The sequence below is a fragment of the Chrysemys picta genome, chromosome 1 (genome assembly GCF_011386835.1).
Source record: "Chrysemys picta bellii isolate R12L10 chromosome 1, ASM1138683v2, whole genome shotgun sequence".
Classification (NCBI taxonomy): Eukaryota; Metazoa; Chordata; order Testudines; family Emydidae; genus Chrysemys; species Chrysemys picta.
The window spans coordinates 35,938,279-35,956,992 of NC_088791.1; the positions used below are offsets into that span (position 1 = coordinate 35,938,279).

General features: G+C 40.5%; 1 long non-coding RNA gene across 1 annotated transcript in view; it reads left to right on the forward strand.

Moving 5' to 3' along the window:
* Window positions 1-18,714, forward strand: part of LOC112061286 (uncharacterized) — a 101,893-nt gene that overhangs the window by 79,118 nt on the left and 4,061 nt on the right. Inside the window, exon 3 of the long non-coding RNA XR_010589855.1 lies at window positions 18,513-18,577. This is a non-coding gene — a long non-coding RNA (uncharacterized LOC112061286). The remainder of the gene's footprint in view (window positions 1-18,512; window positions 18,578-18,714) is intronic.

Sequence of the window (18,714 nt, forward strand, 5' to 3'; positions counted from 1 at the left end):
ACAATGAAAGGAAAAAATATACCATATATCTTTAGACAGGCCTTCTACAAAATGTCCTTCTGCATTCTGGAAAGGACATAGGATCCTGCTAAATGTACTGCTTAAATTGTATTAGACTAGCAAGCACAGAATGTTTTTAGTAAAATACTTTTGGAAGTGGGGAGGAAGGGGAAAAAGGAGGGAGAAGGCTTCACTGTGATTTAGAACACTTTCCTACAACATACATGTTTAAACAATTACAAGAGGGAAAATTCTGAAGTCCTTTTTCAAAGAAAACTGTTGATCTCTGTAGGAATCTTCCATGAAAATGGATTGTGTAAAGTCTGAATAAGGACATCAGAAGCTGTCCCACAGCAGATACAGAACTACACTCTGTTCAGCATTTTGGGGACCAGTTCAACCCGATACTTAAGCACATGCCTAACCAAGTGAGTCATTCCTAAGGTCAGACATGAACCAGGGTCTTGGGCAACTGGGCTATATTTTCTAAACATGGTCTCTATGTATGGAGGCCCAGCTTGGATGGTAGTCACTGGCATGCACCATTTAAGCAATATCAGTTGTAACATAAATGACTTGTACAAAAGAAAGAATTAATTTCTTTACCTGTAATTTTTATTTCACATAATGGAATGTCTTCACTGTTGTGGGCATTACTCACACCCATGTATTCCCCCACAATTGTAGCTGTTTCTGTTTGGATTTAAATTACTGATTTATTTTAGAATGATGGTTAACTGGAAGGACTAAAGGCTGCATCAGCCAAGGTAGGAAAGTTTAGTGCCTGATGAGGGAATTACAGCTGTCATTGTTCAAAGCTCTATACTTGTCAACCAAAGACTTTAGAAGCCCCATGTAGAATGTACATTAAATCCTCCAAGAGGAGGCCTTGTTGGTGCTTTGCTTGCTTGAGATATCTTTGATCTGATCCATTGAGAATCAGAATATTGAAGGCCTTTAAGCATTGTCTCCACAAAGGGGAAAATAATGTATTTCTTTCTCCACTCCTTGGTTCAGTGTTAATTGGATATGAAATGGGATTTAAAGTAAAAGTATGATGTGGTTCTCCAATGATATTAGGACGTAAAATAAGAGAGAGTGTTTTAAGTGGAACCCTGATCCAGATCAAATAGCACCAGTCTCACTGGGAGAGACAATAGGATTCTTGGCAAGGAGGGAGAAGTGAAAGACACATCTGTGCTTCTCCATGGTAAGCAACATTTAGAGCTCCAGCCTGAGCAATAAAACAGTCCCGCAGCCCGAACCATGTGAGCCTGAATTGGGGCCAGCCGCAGGTTTTTCTTTGCTGTGTAGACATACCCTTAGATTGTTCCAGAGCCGACCCTCAACGTTTTGGCACCTGAGGTGGGGAGCTCAAATGACGCCCGCATGTCCCCTCGCTTGGACCAAAACTTTGAAAGGTCTCAATTCTGCCTTATTCCTGTTCTACTCCTCTCATGGTACTGCTCTGCTACCTACCCCAATACAGGAGAACTAACAACTTAAAATGCCTTGTTCAAAAATTTTAAGTAAGACTTAACTTTCAAACGCCTGAACAGTAAATATAACTTTTCTTGTCTGCATAGAAAACACTGGCATTTTTATCTGTTGGAATAATCAAAGTGGTGCTATCCGTGCCTTCTTGGTTGCAAAGATTTGAACTGCTTCCTGAAGATCCACAGTCTGGGACAGCTCATGCTCTATTGAGATGGTTGCAAGGCCGACCAGCCTCTCCTGTGTCATTGTGGAGCGTAGATGTGTTTTTATTAACTTCAGCTTGGAGAAGCTGCATTCTCCACTGGCAACTGTTACAGGAAGTGTTAGAAGTATGCACAGAGCAACAAAAGCATTTGGAAAGAGGGTGGTCATCTTATTTGTGCACATATGTTCCAGAACAGCCTTTGGAGTTGATCCTGCTGAAATGTACCTTGAAAGGGCTTTCAGTTAATCACCTAAATCACTCGCATGAATATCGCGCATGTCATCGTGTGTCAACACTGTCTCTAGTGCCCTGCATTGCTGGTGTAGGTCTTCTTCAGGTTCCTCTCATAGCATTATCCTCCATAATGGTAACTATGGCATCATCTATCTTCCCAAGTTGGTGTTTGATAGGCTTTATCGCCTCCACTTGACTTTCCCATCATGTGGCACTCAGTGGTTTCAGTGTCAGAGAGGATGTTCCCAGATGTTGCTTCAAAATTTGCCATTGATGAGTTGATGAACAGAAAAATACACAGATGCTTTGAATTACATTAAAAAATTCAGCAGCCTCACTAGAAGCTGATGCTGCATCACTGATGACCAAGTTCAATAAATGAGAACTGCATGGGACAAAAAAATCTTGAGGGTTTAACTCTCAGATCCGTGTCTGCACTCCTCTGTTCTTTCCTCTCATGTTGGGACCATTATCGTAGTCCTGACCTCTCATGTCAGCTATCACAATTCCTGTATCTTCTGGCTTTTTAAGAAGCACATTTGTCATACCAGCTCCTGTAGTATCATCAATGTCAATAAATTCTAGAAAATGCTCTCTGACAGTCACCATTGCAGGGACATTTTCACTTTGTTCTCTTGTTGTTACAAAACACACCATTAACATAATTTGTTCTGTATGGCTGATAAAAAGGTGTTCAGTCCAGAATAACGGAGCAATATCTTTCTGACCTCAGATCTGCCACAATCTTCTATAGTAGTGTGTGTACATTTCTTGGGTGGTGACTCTTCTTAGATGCTCCTGGAGTACAGCAACAAACTCAGCCATCAGCTCCACAATTTTAAGGAAGCTTCCATTGTTTGGCACATACAGCTGATCTGAAGTGCCACGCAGTGCTAGGTTTTGGGGTAGCAAACATTCTCACAATGGCCTTTTCAAATGAGCCTTTTCAAAACATTTTGCCAGACTCTGATGCAATCTTCTCTTGATGCTGATCATCTATGGTGGCCTTAGTCTCATCTCAAGCTCTTCCCACCTATGTAATGCTCTCTGGTGATTTCCTGCCTTCTCATGGCATGCCAGATTTATAGCCAGATTTTTCCAGTCCTTTGTTCCTGTAGAACCCAATGTGGCTGGACCATTAGACTGGACGAGGTTACAACAAAAACAGTATGCTGCATGCTGCGTTGTTGAGTACATAAGCCATGGCCTCTCCACTTTGTCACCATTGGGGATTTCACGCCAGTAATGTGTTGCATGGAAACTTCTATTTTCATTTTCTTTGGGGAACATGAAGTTTTTAACTTGCTGTGGTCCATGCAGTACTAGGAAGTCCCTCAGTCTACTGCTCAAGTGGGGCCACAGGCCTGGATCATCTAGACTTAAGGAACTAAACTCAGCAGCAGCTGTTTCTTGCGCCACCAGCACACTCTTCTCTGATCTACATTTTTCCTCAGGAATGTGCTTGGTTACATCCATTTGAGATGGAGATATGGATGCTGCAGTAGCTGCCAGGTCACCTGAACTGTGACTAACTTGAAGATCAGGCATCTCCTCACCACTCACATCCTCACTGGGGCTGGAAGGTTCACCATGAACATTTGTGTCTATGTATCTCAGGAGAGCTCCTTTCCGCTTAGATAGAAAAGCTTCCTCTGCTTTCTTTCTTTTTCTGAATGCTGCCCCAGAGGCGTGTTTTCTTCTTTCACTCATGACTGCTGTTCTGTGCCAGCTATAGTGGCTCTCAACACTCAATTGAAGGGGACAAATAAGCAGGCTGGTAGCAGGGCCTGAGTGAGGAAAGATATCAGAGTCTTAAGGGCCTAACTGGCTCCTACTACTTCAATTGACTTCCTGTTCTCTTCAAGTGGGTTCAGTGAAGCAGCAGGAAACAGAAAGCTCCCTGAGAAGCTGGTGTTAATCAGTCCAGGCTCCTGGGGATGCTAGAGGACTCCCTAGCATAAGAGGCTCCTCCTCCTGTCTCCTCTCTCCTCTCTCCCTGCAGCTCCTGCTGCTTTCTGTTATTCCCTCTCACCTTTTCTCCTGCCTGCCTGTTATGTCTCTTGTGCCCTCCTTCCTCCAGCACAGCACTCCACCATCTCTGTGCATCTAGAGCAGAGAGAATACATAGACAGCAGCAGCAGACACAATTTTCTACACTCTGGGTAATAGTGGTGTACCCCCACAGTCTGGCATCTGAGGCGGCCCCCTCAGTTCGCGTCATGCTAAGGCCAGTCCTGGATTGTTCTTTTTGTTTCTGGTGTCTAGAGAGGTTAGAGTTGATTGTGCTTAACTTGTCTGAACTGTCAAATAAGGCAATACAGATTCAGTCATTGTTTATTATTTTATAATGATCATTTTTGCATAAGCCCACTTCACTCATATTCTGGTCATAGCTTCTCAGTAATATTTTGATTAGGTTACATTTTATTTCCCCTTCCAGTCATCTAAACTGAGAGCTATTTGTACTTGAGTTAGGCTCATCATTCTGCCCTTCTGCCCACCCATTATGTTTCAGGTTACTGCTGATGCACAACTTTCATTTTAAAATATTTCTGCTCTTTTTGATGTATTGGCAAGCCTCCTGCACTTCTCTGAAAATCAAAAACCTTCTTATTCATGACTGATGCACATAACAAATACTCATAGAACACACAAAGGAACCGGGGGGGGGGGGGGACAGGCACACAACAGAATAGTATATTTATACAACATAATCTGAGCACTTTAAATCACATTCTAGCCTCCTCCTTGTGTAATCCTATGGATTTAAATTGGGTTGATTTCAGTGGGATTTCAAAGGGGGTGTAACATTTGAATCTGGAAATTCAGACATGCTGTTAAATTCAAGATGTGCATTTTATGTGAGTGCTGAATAAATGTGTTTCAAAATAGAACAAATTCCTTCAGGTTTATGAATTAAGGAAATGTATAATTAAAACCAAACAAGTCATGTGAAATAAATATTAGAGAGTTTGCATTTTGTGCAGTGCTAACAAAGTCTCTCTCTAACTGATTTCATGGAGGATCAGAGTCCTTCCACTTATGTCTAGATTTTCAGTTTTCCCACTGTCTTTTCATCCTTATCCTGAAGGGAAGAAAGGAATTGAGTTTATGATCTCAGTCAAGGGATTTTACATGTTTTTGAAGTTCTGATGAGCACACACTGCCATGTGGGTGTAGATTCACAGAACAAAATGTTAAAATGAACTATGCTTAGTTATGGATTTATCAAAATTAAAATTAAAAATTAATTTCATGATGATTAATTTCACCATCTAAAGGAGGCTAGAAACACAGAACTGGATATCAACTCTTCACACCATCAACAGCCTCATTCAGATGAAAATCAAAAGGCTTCTGTTCAGACAAGAATCCAATATCCAGTCCTGACTGTTATGAAATGAGCCTGATCTCATGTATTGCAATGTAAAGAATGACTTCGGTGAACCATCTATGGAGCTACACTACTGTAAAATGAGTCTAAAGGATATCAGAATCAGGGTCTGAGATCTGATACTTGTTTGTGTCAGAGCTGAGTAAGAATGTGACAGAAGGTGCATATGTACGTTAGGTACTTTGATGTGTGGTGCTCACTGGTAGCATCATCTAGTGGTTAAGGAACTAAGTATTTGCCTCCAGTGTCTCTCACTGACCACCATCATACTCCATGGTGGTCTGCCTTTTTGTAGGTGTGGACTCAACCCTCTGGTCAGTTTACCAATTAGCTCTAGCCCTCTCCAGAGTAACAGTCCCAAGGAAGATATTGGTTCCCAAGCCTTCATTAACTGAAACTTCACCCCCTTGGGGCTCAGCAGGCAGGCTCTTTCTCCCTTCTTTAGAAGCTCTTAGAGTAGGTCTTTCTCCCTGTCCTCTCAGGCTGCTTCTGAGCTGTCTGGCTCTCTTTTAAGCTCCACCTTCAACTAGAGCATGCTCTACAGGTGGGGATGGGCAAGGTCACCTGGGCCCAGAGTTGCTCCTTAACTCTTCAGTTCCAGTGTGGGGCTTATACACCCCATCACAGGTACCATATATCAGGAAGATAAAAACCCATACATGTCATTTTCTTGCATGTACAAACTGAGTCTGGTTAAACTAACCAATAGATTTCAATTACTTCCAGGCTGGGTGAGTGGTGGGGGATTTGATTTGGGGTATTTTACAACCTCTTTATTGAAATGTATGTGTATAATTAGGGATGGCAGATGCAAATCACAGTCAAACAAGTAAGATTTTGGATTCAAATTCTCTCATCTGGTATAACATATGCAACCTTGATAAGCGAATGCGTTAATGGGCATAATGGAGGGCAGAATTTGTTTTGAGTTCTATTTTAACTTCAAATCTAGCAGATATACGTGTCTCTTGGATTAAACCATGCATTTCCACTGGGCCAAATCCTTCTTGACAATCAGTACTCCGCAGCCATGCCAAGGATTTGGAATCCACAGAGTTTATTTGCAGACAGCCTTCCTTCTGCTTGCTTACCTTCCACAAAGGCCTGGGACAATTGCAGTCTTTGTACTTGAGCAGCAAGGGGCTGGTTCTTCTATGTATCTAAAAGGGCACAAGTCACCTCAAGGGAGGGGGGCAGGAGGCAAAGCCATGCCCTCAGCAACTTCTGCAGTCGTTTTACTTCACAGAAATCATCCTCCAGGGATTATCAAGAACAGATGTCATATCCCTGAGAACTTAATTTTTATCTCGGATATAGCCGAGAAGACAGTGAAAACCTGTTGGTTAGACAGCTCCTTATTGGCTACTCCTCTGAAGAGGTTCAAGATTGTAAATTATTTTTTTCTGAAGTTAGTTTGAATGTGTGCTGAGATTACTACCTCATCTACTTTTTTCAGCTAGTAGAGTACAACCCCCCCCCCTCCTTAAAACTGATGTATTGTGCTAAATCGTTTTGGTCAAATGCCATCACTTTTGGGGGATCAGCCATCAAAACTGGAGAAGACATAAGGGTAAAGATGTACACTTTCTGCAGTGTGACTGAATAATTGGTAGATCAACAGTAGCTAAGTGTGGAGGCTACTATCAGCTACTCAATGCTTAACTTGTTCTAAGTGTCTGAAATATAGAGTGCAGAAAAGGCAGAATTTTCCCCAAACGATGGAGCTTTAAGATTCTCTCTTTAGGTTATGGCAATGCGATTCATAGTTTAAATTAAGAACTTCTACAACCCTGCAGGGTGAAGTTACTTTCTTGGCCTCTGTGACTCTCAGAACTGATTTTACTTTCTTGGACCCTGTGCTGTAAGACACATAGAGGGAAAAGGATACAGCAGAGGAAAAAATATACAAAAGGCAAGTTAAAGACAGTTCTATGTGTAAAACTCTAGGCATTTTTTGTTACATACCTTTCTATAATGTAGTTAGAAATTACTGAACCATCAGTAACTTTTCAGAGAATATTCACATAATTGTTTGTTTCCTGTTGATTGACCAATGTAGGCTGATGTGTTCTTTCATGATGTATTTCCTGTTTATTATTTGTCTAGCCACAATAAAGTCACAATATTTAATTGTCTTAATGGTAATCACTGTGTGCTTTGAAGTTTGAGCTGTAACATGAATAATTTGTTCGTTTCATAAATTAAGAGGGGACAATCTATCTTCCAATAGTTTGTTTTGCAATAGACTGGGAAAGAGGAGAAGAGTGGAAAGCAGGGCTGTGCAAAACATACAAATTTCAGTTGTTTGGCCCCTGCAGTTTGGTTGACAGGGTTGGAGTGAAGCATCATATGGAAGCTTACTTGGAGGTGAGCAAGGAAGTTTGTACAAGACTTAAGAAATTTATAATCTCTCTCTCTCTCCCTTTGCTTATGTCACTTCTCTCCTCCTATTTTACTAAGCCTCCTTCCTCAACATCATTTTACCTTGCCTTCTAGCATAAATCATATAACTCAACATTTTAGTAAATCAATATATAATAAAATGTGTAAACACACACACATTTGCAATATGCTTTCAAGATGCCTAAAATGGCACCTCTTTTATGAACTTTGTTAATCTAATTAAGCACTAACTATTTTCAGTAAGATAATGTCAGTATTGACAACCTAAGATATTCAAAAATTATGAGTCAGGCCTCAAAATCATGAGATTTTTAAAAGTTTCACAATATTTAAACCAAATATTGGGTTCTTTTTATTTTCCTTTTTGTTTTGGAGCTTTTAGGGGGGACTTGGGTCAGGATTTATAGTTTCTCTGACTGTGAAGGCTATAAACCTGCAGTTAAAAAAAAGTAATCTGAGATTCTAGCATAATCACAGGACTGCAGGAGCTTGGGCTTTTATTACAAAAAAGCATCATAAGAGTTAGCAATGCTAATTTAGAGTGCTTTATTGTCTTTTATTCTTCCCCTCCATCCCTTACCCCTCCCCCCATATACTTTTCCCCTCAATATTTTATTTTCTTCTATCTCCATCTGTCATGATTTTCTATCCTTTTCTCCTGTGACTCTGTGTTTCATGCTTCTCATTTGCTTTGTCGTAAAAAGTCTTTTGCCCTTTTCTGTATATTTACTTTAGTGTTTAATTTGTATTCTCTCACCCTCTCAGTTTCTTTGTACAGGATTTTTTGTAAACTTCTCTTTGCTACCTTTTCATTTCTGACAAACTTACTCCAACATGCAAAGGAGCACATCTTGGAGGCCCTATGGTCATCCCATCTCTTTTCCTCTGCAACAGGCCCCTCTCTTTTATTTGATTCCTTCTCCTCCTCCCCATAAGTTGCACATTTCCAAACCTGTTCTTCCACTCATAGGTAAAGTTCTCCAATCTCCACCCCCAGTGAATTAGGCCATTTGTGCCTCATTCTTTGTCTCCTTGTAACACTTGAATGTGTCAAAGTACTTTACTATACAACATGGGCAGGCTCAAACTTCATAGCTCTGAAATAAGTGATATTTTGAAACACTTCTGGCACACAGACTGACACATTATAACTGAGTGAATAAATCACAAACAACAATTAAATCCAACAGAATTAGCTCTTTTATCTACACTGTGATTTCTTCAAGTTATTTTTTTTCAAGAGTATTCAACGCTTTATTTGCAGTCTCCTTTTTAACTTTAATGGGTTGAAAACTAAGCCCTCACTGCATGTATCAGCTATTCAACTTAAATAAAAAACAGAGAACAAAATAATTATCTGCCTTCTAAGAAAGAGCAGTGATGTCCTGATACCTGTCTTATGAAAGGTTAGAAATATATTATTAAGATCAATCATTGCTAAGGGTTTTCTAAATCAAGTAGCTAACACAGTGGGTAACTCAAAGTGCTTTCCATTATCAATATTCACCTCCCCTGCGAAAAATGTGTTGAAATGCTTACTCACAGAATAAAGTTTTGTAATGTTAACGTAAAGTAATGATATTGCTTCACTATTAACTCTAAATCTCCTTGATTTTGTGAGCTTAAGTTATATCCTTAACATTACTTTAATGAACTCTGTGTCTCTGAATCTCATATAACCCCTACATTAAATCCAAATAGATTTTCATTACAACAAATCTACTATTTGCCAAAACAGTAATTTCTAAATTGTTGGATTTTTACCAGTATAATTAATATATTGCACAAAATAACCATTAGCACAATATGGTACAATACAGTATGTGTCTATGCAAAACACAAAGGGAGAGGAGTTAAATTGCTAGATGCTCTCAGCATTTCCAATGAGAAAACACTATTATCCATTGGAGGAAGTGAAGGTAGTTTGATTCACTAAGAAGAAAGATCACTTGCATGATAACTTTTTTGCCTACATTTGGCTGATAGGAAAGCACACAAATCAGGAAGACACCAAGTAAACAACATTTTTGGACTTAACAATTATGCATTACTATTCAGGGTAAAAATATCACTTAGATGAGTTCAGACAGGCTGTTGACACCAGCTGTCAGAAAATGATCTATCTTCCCTATAGAATAAAACACAGACTTTAATGAAGAATACAAAAACCCTGCTGTCCTACTAAATTATACTTGCCAAAAGTGAAGTTTCTAACTTCTAAAAACCTCTGACTTGGAAGGATTCTCCTAGAATCCTGTCTTGAGGGATGTATTTTGCCTTTAGAAACAGAGTCCTTAATGTATTCACACTCAAATGATCAAATACATTGATAAGTATCTATCTAAGTTTTTCTATTGGCTCAAGGAGAGAATAGTATCCTGGTAATTCCACATGGAATGGTATAAACATTAAGAGATTGTGCTGATTGACATTCATCATTTTTGCCTTCCTGAGAATTGGGACCAGATTTCCCATTGCCCTGCACCTTGTCTTGTCATTTATACTGGTGCAAAGTGAGTATACACTGGGTGTGACAGGTCACTAAGTCCTAATGGTTGCATGCACTTTGTACTTTGTTGGCATTGGTGGAAGTGACTACAAAAGTTGCAGGTCAATGGGAGATTTGGTCCTTAAAAAAAAAAAAAAGGTCAGTTTTGTTTTTGTTTAAGAGGATCAAGCACGACCAGCAGCAAAAACAAAACTCCCATCGACTGCAATGGGGCCAAGATTTCACCCAAGTCTTCCTTCTTAAGTTTGTACTTGCTAGATATAGTAAATGTAACATAAATTATAATTATTTTTTAAAAAGTAGAAGGAATGATCCAAACTATGGAACAGAATGGGAGCTTGTGAAAAGATAGTTACAGTTATAACATGACATGAGAATGCTGAAGAACAATTCTGACTAACATTTTTTGAGTATTTTATAGTTATACATCAGTAAAAGATATATGTTCATTTCCACAACACCTTCTACCTGAGGATCTTAAAAAAACTCTCTTTACAAACATGAATAAAGCCTCATAAGAGTATGTGAGGTAGGCTCTTATGCCCATTTTACAGCTGGAGAAATGGAGGCACAGAATGATTGACTTGGATGAGTGCAGAAGAGATAGGTGATGTACGTTTTAGTCCCTACTCCAAGTTTTTGGCCACAATCACTAGGCCATGCTTCTTTTATTTATTTGCAATTTTGAAGGTTGCAACGAAAGGAATAGTGTGTATCTTAATGAGCATTCTAACTGCATTTAGAAATATGCAGAAGTATAATGGCAGCAATTGAAAAGGAAAGTAGAAACTATACTATTGCTTATTAAAATTCTCAAAGAATATACAGTCAAAAAACCAACAAAACAAACAAAACTCTGCCAAATGGTGAAGTACCTAGTCATATGTGTTTTCTGCAGAAGTCAAACATTGTGGCTTAAGTCTTCAAAAACTGACTAGTGCATCTGGGTAATTCAGTTCTTAGAGGTCATCTTAAAGGGGCTTGCTTTTCAGAAAATGCTGAGCATCCACCTTTACAAGTGTCCCTGTAAAGTGTCTCAGGTTGGGCACCCAAACACTTAAGTACCCAGAATCATTACTCACTTTTTAAAACTTAAGCCTGTAAGCTCTTTGGGTGCTTTCAATTTCATTTTATGTTTGCCTAGCAGCTAGAACAATGTAGCCCTGATTAGGGACACAAAGAGCTAGTATAAAACAAACAATACACGTTCAGAGTTTTATCATTGATTTCAGTGGAAAAGGTTAGGCCCTATATAAAAATGTAAAGATTTTCCTCGCAACAGTAGAACAAACTAAAATTAGAAGAATTCTGAACAGAATAGTATTAATCATAATACTTTGTACTGTGTCACAACTAAATTATTAATATTAAAACAAAGAAACAAACAATAAGTAGCATGAGGCTCAAAGAACTAGTATTTTATAAGGACATTGAATTTTGAGGAATAAAGCATTTTCTTAACGTTTGTTATTCATTCTGTTTCACATCATTTAGCTTATGTTTAAAATATAAAGTCTTCTTTCCACCTAATTAGAGGGGGGGGGGGAAATCTGTACTTTTTCTCATTCAGAGTAAGAATTCTAGGCTTCTGCTAAGACAGATAACCTTTTCTGCATAAGATAACATTAAAGTAACATTCTTCACACTTGTTACACTTGTTTGCTGCTACAAATTGCTATAGTTGTACACCTACCTGGAATCCAGCTGAGAAATGATGCAACTGACTTGCTCCGCAGTGAAAGTCATAAAGTAATTAGTTTATGAAATCATATCATTGTAACATTACGGTTCAATAATAGGCAAATAAAACAACAGGTAACAAATGTTTGTATTGCCTTTAGCAGAGGTTGTGTTGTGTGCTAATGTTCTCTTCTTACAACTAAATATCTCCTTCTTTCAATCTATGGAACAAATCCTAAAGTCTTTACTTAGGCAAAACTCCTATTGTGGGATGTGCTTGAGTATGGGCATAGTAAGGACTTCAGAATTTCACCCTACTGTGTTCCCTGGAATTCAGTAGCCATTGTTTTTCAAACATGCCGTACAACTTTGCTTTACAACTGTTCATGAAAAAGAGAGCATATTCCTTTCAGAGCAGACTTTTACAATTCTGGTTTTCATGTCTTTTCTCAAACATAGCAAATATATTTTCTGTCAGATCTGCATGATAGGAGCTAGTGCATTACGTAAAATCAAAAGTTTTCTGATGGAACATACGTTTTACTTGAAGCAGAAACTTTTTGTGAAAACATCAATTTTGAAGAAATTTCATTTTGAAAAAAATGAAAAAATGTGTTTTTTGATAAGGTGAAAATGGAATGTTTGAACATTTTTGTAATGGAATGTTTAGATTTTTCATTTTGAAATAACTTTTCATTTCAAAATATATTATAAAAGTAAAATAAAATAAAAGGCAAAATCAAAACAAGACATTTTGATTGTCGCAAAATTTAATTCATAGGAAAAATCAAAACTCTATTTTCATTCTGATTCAAAACAAACCATATTTGAAAAAAGTCTCAGAATTTCCCATGAAATGGACATTTTGTTTTCTGCATAGCTCTACTGAAAACCACTCACCAATTTGGAATCTGAAGTACAACTACCTACCACTGGATAAGAAGGGTTTACAAAAAAATCAGGCATTGTCTGGCTATACCAAAAGAAGGACAGGAGATTTTGGCATTTAATCAGGTTGCAACTTTATTATTAGATGTCTGGGACTACCCAGCAGATAAAAGTGTGCAGTGCAGGTAAATCCATGTTTATTCATAATTACCAGGGGGGCTTTTACCAGCTCCCCCTCTTTTTCCATTCCAGGTCCCTCAAGCAAATCCATTGCCTGGACCTTGCCATCCAACTCCCCGGCATAGAAGGGTTAAAGTGGGTTATAATAATGGGGGTTGGCTCCCTGTCATACCAATCATAGGAGTCCCCAACCACCCCACATTCACTCCTTTACAGAAAACCTCTTTTTAAGTCCTTTTCCAAGCCATTTACCGGTCACTGTATACCAGGGATCAGCAACCTTTGGCACATGGCCCATCAGGGAAATCCACTGGCAGGCCAGGATGGTTTGTTTACTTGCAGCGTCCACAGGTTCACTCGATCACAGCTCCCACTGGTCGCGGTTCACCGTTCCAGGCCAATCGGGGCTGTGAGAAGTGGCAGCCAGCACATCCCTTGGCCCATGCTGCTTCCTACAGCTCCCATTGGCCTGGAACAGTGAACCACGGCCAGTGGGAGCTGCGATTGGCCAAACCTGCAGACACTGCAGGTAAACAAACTGTTCCAGCCCGCCAGTGGATTTCCCTGATGGGCCACGTGCCAAAGGTTGCCGATCCCTACTGTATATCTTTCCTATGGAATACCTGCACTGGACATCCACCATCAGGAGGTGCCAGCCATTAGGTTGACTGCCTCCTCCCCAAATCCAATGAGGTTCACAGACATCTCCTAATGACATCTTTTATATAAGTCAAAAACGTGATAGCACTTAAATCTGACAGGAGACCCCATCCTCCCGAAACAACTCTGGTACCCCATATACTATGCCAAAATGTGAAATTACTGCCTCTCCTATGATCCCGAGGAATTTGGCCACCTCCCTATTCACATACCTCCTTGCCTTGTCCACCTGGGTGGGGAGGTGTTCATGGCTCCCCACCAGAGACTGCGCTGAAGCATTTCTGACCATACAATGGTAATTCCTGGAAAAATGTCAAGGATCAGCCTCAAGTCCTTCCTTGATCTGAGAATTAGCTTCACCCATTTAAGCATTCCCAAATCATTTTCCCCAAGGTGCACCACAGTTATATCTGGTGGCCGCTGATGGGCCCGTACAGCATATAGCCGCAGTATCAGTCGATCCCATAACATGCCCCACTTTACATGCCAACTCAGTATTGCTTCACCACTGAAGCCCAGCTGCGAACCCTTGAGCAACTTGGACACGTGCCTACGCACCCAAAAGACAATACTGTGCCCGCAGATGCACATCAGCATTTGCATGGCCGGTCATCCAACATCTGTAATGAGATTACAACAAATTAATGTTGACTTACCGCCTGAGGTCTTACATACGTTCGGTACGTGTCCAAATGCCAATGTCCGATTGCCTGAATAGCCCCTGTTCCCATACCTAGCTGTGCTGCTGCCATTGCTGCCCCGATTCTGAATGAGTGGAAATCAAATTCATGGGCTAGGAGCCTCAACCTCATCAGCCCTCATGTCAACACGGTAACAAATTGCCATATTGTGAGGGGACTTCTGTCACTGGGCATAAAAAGGGGGCCTTCCTCCTTTTGCTGTATCACCATGTAGGCCTTCAAAGCTTGAACAGGGCAGACCCCAGGCTCACCACCCTCCCAGAGGATAACAAATTCACCCCAGCCAATTTGATCCGTCTTTGACATTTGCAAGTGTAATATCACTGAATGCTCATGCCATTGTATATCATGCAGTTCCAAAGCCCTTCCCGTAGAGTTCCTAATGGACCCAGATACTAGCTTGCTGATCCTGAAAGCACCAAAAAATGTTATCAAGAATGCCTCCCAGAACAAGGCCACCTCCTGTTCACTATGACATACGGCACCAAAGATCTGCACAAGATCCCTGAGCATGCAAACTGTGATGGAATGACAGGAATCCTCCCTGGGGTCACCAGTACGTGACCACCCTGCCAAAAACCTTTGAACTAAAAAAACACTGTAAGGATCTGGATAAGCATTTAGCCTACTGGTGAATGTAATGGCAGAAAGGCAATACGAGATTGTGGCAGATGTCAGTTGATGGGTTGCCAGTGACAGCATGTACCACAGCACCTATTCTTCTGTAATGGACCATATTGCTGACCAGCCTTCCTGATCCTGAAATTGTATGAAATCATTAAAACTTCTCTCATAGCTCTGTCACGTGTGTGGAGCAACTGATCTCTGAACCACACTGACAACCATCCTAGGCCAGGGTTCCATAGCACCAGGCATCTTCCTGGGTTCCCGGCTGGCTCCTGGTGCCAGCTCCAGAAGTCTGTGGATCTGAAAATGAGTTAAGGTGTCTGCTATGCCATTATCAACCCCAGAGAAGTTATGAAGTAATGTATATTCCCTGGAGCCTTCTCGGGGCCAAGACTCGGGGAAAATCCCAAAAATTCTCCACAGGCAATTGGTTGAATGGCCCTGTTGCTCTACCCCCAATTCATTCCTGTGTCTTAAAAACACTCTGGGGAATACTTAAGGAGAGGTTAATGCAACCCCCACCCCACCTCTGTTTAAGCAAAATCCCTGTCTTTTGGAGCTACCCTCTGAAGAATGGGTCATTGTCTGGTGATCAACTTTTCCTAGAGACTGGAGAGCAAAGGCTCAAGCTATGTAAAGAAATGGCTGAATGGCCCCGCTGGGGAGATAGTTATGAACTTGTAACCCTGGGGGAAAATCTGGTTATGAGTTTTGAATGACTGATACCTATCAGAGCCCAAGGTTAAAGTAGTGGGTGACCAGGGGTAAGCTTTTTAGCATGTATGCAGGTTATTTAATTGTTTTTAATACATTTTCTCTGTAAGGTTTCACCTTAAGAATAAATGTGCTAGCTTATAAAGAACTGTGTGATAACTTATAACAGCAGGCAATACACTGATCATAGTCTCTGGTCAGAGAGTAAAGCACAGATGCTCACCTTTTAGGCAGTCTGTCTTTAGGAGTATCACAGTGTAGGGCAGGGCAGCCTTAAAGCTCTGCCCAGGCAGGAGGGATTGAGTTGCAGATTCCCACCCAACAGAGGTAATGTCTCGGAGCCAAAAGCCCAGGGTGGGTGCCCTTGAGGGACCTCAGCCGGGGAGTACAGATGCAGCTGCTCTGAAACTGTGGCAGCTCTATTGACTCCAATGAAACAGTGATAGCTTACCCCAGTTGAGAATCTACCTCATGATGTTTTCAGAAAGAATAAAGGACCAAAAGCTTTGACTAGAATAAAACAGAGCAGGGACAAGCACCGATCAAATTTTCCTATACAGTTTTGACAATGTATGTCTTGCTGTATCTTTGTTATCCTAGTTCTTTTTCTACCCCGAGTCAAGTGAGACATTTATGCTAAGAAGTATATATGGGGAATTTGTGATGTGGTAAGAAATCTACTTTGGATTTAATTCTAAATATCAATATTTGAACCCTGTATTCCATAACAGGTTACAAATAATTCCCATTAAATTCAGTGTTATATACTCATATCCTGCCTCTTGGAGATAAAGGAGAAAATGTGTCCCATAACTGTCAGTACAACTCCTAAATTATAAGTATTTAATACATGATGAACAATGAATTTTGACTTTGATGTAAAAAATAAAGCTAGATGAGATAAAGCATTATATGCTGCAGTATAGTGAAATGAACAATGACAGGCAGGCGAATAGACTAGATGACCCAGTAAGTTTTGTCTCTTGACATTCTATAATTCACCGTTCGTATTTATATGCACTGAATATATGCACTATATTATTGCATATTACATATGACTTAAATTAGAGCTTTCTTGTGACAGCTTTAACTATTCTATCGAAGTATTTGCACATTATTGTTAGTCTGAAGTTCACATTTTTGTGCAACTTCCCATTTTCCAGGTAGTTCTTCCTTTTAAAAAAAATATTTTTGAGCAGATACCATGCTCAGAGTCTTTCTAATTCAATATGATTGTCTCCAAGATTAGTAATGCTGACTTTAATTTAGAAGCTTCTTTGTTTGCTGATGCCTTCAGACTTAAGTTATCAAAATCCTCTAGGACCTAGTGGGGTATGTTTACTCAGAACACTGCACTGTGCCACTGCATACTACACCAGTTATTCAGGGAACTAGAAGTGTGTCTTATTCTGCTTTTAGAAAAAAGTTGGAGTCAGATATAAGATCATGAATTCTCTCGGGGGGCGGGGGGGAGGGAGGAAGAGACTGTATTTTTGTTCTGAGTTTGTACAGTGTCCAGTGCGATGGGGTCTTGGCCCATGACTGAAGGTCGCAGATGCTAAAATACAAATTGTAATAATAAATAATATCAGAAGGGAGGATTAGTGCTGGTTGGGGTTGAGAGTTGCCTCTGGTAGAGTTGACCAATATTTTCCATATATGAGGCACAGGAAAACAGTTTAAATTTGGGTGCTGGCAGGTAACCAAAGCACCCTCACACAAACGATTGCCTTTGCCAGTAGGACTGTAGGCTGTGATTTTCAAAAAAGCCTAAGGGAATTTGCTGCCTAACTCCCTTACACCTTTTTGAAAACCCCAGCCATAGGGCATTCTGAAGGCCATATCTTGGCACACTCAGGGCAAACAAACTGAGACCATAGCTCCCTGACACCAAATTGGAGTCGACATGTATGCACATATTTCATTCTCACCCAGCTTTCCTGCAGTGAGCATAATGCTACTTTACCAGCAAATCTATCATATTAATTTTGTCTAGTTTCCTGCTGTCTTTGTCACAGTTGACTTTGGAGGTGGAATATCACGGTGGTTGATCTGTCCCTCTAGCTGCCCTGGTTAGGCTCTCACTATGACCTATAGCAGGGATCAGCAACCTTTGGCACATGGTCTGCCAGGGAAGTGGCGGCCAGCCCATCCCTCGGCCCGCAACAGTTCCCGCAGCCCCCATTGGTCTGGGACAGCGAACCGTGGCCAGTGGGACCCGCGATCGGGCCGGCCCTGCGGATGTGGCAGGTAAACAAACCGGCCCGGGCCACCAGGGTGCTTACCCTGGTGGGCAACATGCCAAAGGTTGCCGATCCCTGTCCTATAGTAGTTTCTGAGCAATCATACTCTGTAGTCCTGGTAGGAGACCAGAAGTAGTAGCAGCTTTGGGACTCTGTTAGATCTGTATTCCACCTATCCTAGGCACCTTTCCTTATGGAATGCCTGAATAACTTGCACTAGCATGTCTGCAGCCTTGTTACGAATGGCCAATGTATACTGAAAACTTAACCCTGGCCTAGAGAGTAAGAAATGTGTATGTGAATTAGCACAAGGGGTCCCGAGACCTTTACTCTGAATATTTCAGTAGTGAATTGTATTTTGGGTAGGATAATGTTGCGTGGGAAGAATAATTTGGAACAGTTTTAGCTCTACAAGTAGAAATAATAGGTTATGTATGGGTAAACTAGGTTTGACTAGAGTAACTTTGCCATTAAAGAAACATATAAGCATGACCAATAGCTTTTGTTATTGGATACTGAACATCAGAAAGGTTTAAAAGCACCAGGTCTGCCGTAATATTATGTTCATTTATTCCAGCAAAGCTACAACAGAGGGAGCCATATTAAATGGACAACTGCCCCATGGGTTACACCTTCTCACAAGTTAGTAAAATAGACTATATTTTCTCTCTGTGGGAGCATAACTAAGCCATATTTTGACTCCTCATAAAATGTGACTCTTCAAATCAGTTCTCTTAGAGGAATGCTGAGGTGTACTGTGCGCATTTTTTAAACAATCT